This window comes from Poromitra crassiceps, assembly GCF_964638095.1.
Source record: "Poromitra crassiceps genome assembly, chromosome: 8".
Classification (NCBI taxonomy): domain Eukaryota; kingdom Metazoa; phylum Chordata; class Actinopteri; order Beryciformes; family Melamphaidae; genus Poromitra; species Poromitra crassiceps.
In genome coordinates, this window is record NC_139629.1 from 8,810,497 (window position 1) to 8,812,945 (window position 2,449).

Sequence of the window (2,449 nt, forward strand, 5' to 3'; positions counted from 1 at the left end):
ACTGGGACCCGTCACTGAGGCGGCGATCTAAGATGCTTTGACCTCACTTCTAGAGAACTCATACCCTGTCCATTCTATTTTCAGTCTATGGTCCATTATAAAAGAGCAATCCTTTCCTTTCTTTGTACGGTTCTTACATTTTGCTCAGTACGGTTCCCAGGCAAACCTCGATGATTGACGCGCTCAAAGTGCATTCCAGTAATGCAATGACAACTTTTGCTTGATTCAATTCCAATTTATTTCCAATGTCTTAAATGAGTCTTACCAGAGAGTGGAGTGATTGGCAGTGGTGCGGCAGCGGAAGGTAGGTAGATGAAGTACAAAACGAAATAATACATTCAAATCAATGGACAGCGCTTAGAAGCGATCTAAAACTATATAGCTGCCTGCCTGGTGAACTCCGCCCGGCCTAATAGATTATCCTGATATAGCAAAGGTCCTGCAGTCACCTGCCTAACAAGGGGCGGGGGTGCCAAGTGCCAAACCACACCACAGCCAATCCCTTCAGCAACCGGCATGCATAAATCTCCATAATCAATATCAACAATAATCAATCAGAATAATCATAATTAGTAGTAGTCAAGAACACAACTCATAACACATACTGTAGCAACAATACTTCATATTTCATATTCCATAGTTTCTTAATGTTAATTTAATAATAAACAAAAATAAAAATATCAAAATATTCAATAAATGTTAACTCAAATATTTGGCGCCAACAATATCTATATTTAACGTTGAGCATAATTGAGCCAGATATTATTCTCCAATCAATCTATTTGTCATATTTAGAGAATTGGTGCATGTCAGGTGGATTTTGCAGTAACTAGCAATAAATAGCCAGTCATAATAAAAAGTGACACACCTTTATTACAAAAAAGTATGAGTGACGATAGACAGGAAGGGTGAGAGAGTGAGAGAGGGAGGGTGTGTGTGTGTGTGTGTGTGTGTGTGCGCGCGTGCGCGTGTGTGTGTGTGTGTGTGTGTGTGCGCGCGTGCGTGCGCGTGTGTGTGTGTGTGTGTGAGTGTGACAACAGTCCTGTGTCAGATGGCGTGGGTTCACTTTTGGTAGTGAACAGAATATGGAAGATGTTCAGATAATGTAAAAAAGCCCAACTTCACAGCACAAATCCACAATGCAAGTGTGTGGGGTCACATGGGAAGGTAAATGGGCCTTTCCAAAATGGCGTAGTCAGTGAAGCTGTTTGTTTGGCACTTCACTGGACCAGAGCGTATATTTGTTTTGGTTGGTACACAGGGTGGCCCACCACAGTGCGGCGGTAGTTTGTTTAATTGCTCTCTAGGGGCAATGGAGATAATGACCTGTTGACCATGTACACCATATCACTGCACATTCATGTAACCCCCTGATGGAGTTCCCCTCTGGAGTACTCATCATTACACACAGGCCATCGAGAGGTGAAGCTCTTTGACAACTTTTGATGTCAACAATCAAAATCATCACAAGAACACGATTATTAGACTGTTTCTAATGATACCGCATTTAGAATAGTTTCGCTTCTTCTATTTCTAATGCATTTTAAAGAAGGTAGGAGGTAGAAGGTAGATGTTTGGTCAAACTTCCCATCAGGCAACGGCACAGACTATCGGGTCCTAATTAGCTGCACCGAGTCTGTAGCCAAGCCTTCCCTGAGGCCTGTGGTTCCCTGCACAGCGCACACCAGGGAGGGAGGTCAGAGCAGGTCACATCAGGGACAACCAAGGACTAACGACACTCATTACATTCATCTTACATCACTTGTGAGCTTCTGTGTCTGGCCTGTTGCTGATACACTTGTAGTCTGAAGCTGGGTAATTACGTCACTTGTAGCCTACTTCATACTTAGAAACTCCAAAGTTAGTGATTTTTTACCCTTGATGAGATTTGATGAGATTTTGTCTTTTGGACCTGAGAATATAGCTGAGAATATTTGAATTTGAATTGTTAATTAAAAGTGATTTTTTTTGTGTCCAGAATTCCAGGCTACTTTCCATGTTGCACGCACAAACGCACGCACGCCTCGCACACACAAACAAACCAAGACTGTTGTCACACACACCCACACACACACACACACACACACACACACACACACACACACACACACACACACACACAAACGCACACACACACACACACACACACACACACACACACACAAATACCTTACATCACTTTTAGGCCATGTTTAGACGTCAACGGTCTCTGCATAAAACGGCAAACTGTTGTTGCGTTCTCACCTTTGATTTTACGTCTATACACAGCGTTTGTGATAACGATTTGCGTGCAGACTGAAGCCGCAAAAAACTCAACAAGTGAACCCGAATAACATTGAAACTTCTGGTTCAAACCTTCATAATGGCAATTAAATAAACTAATAGCTTTATTGATGCATGTTGCAACGTTTTTTGTGTGTGATCCGAAATACACAGAACACATAGAAAC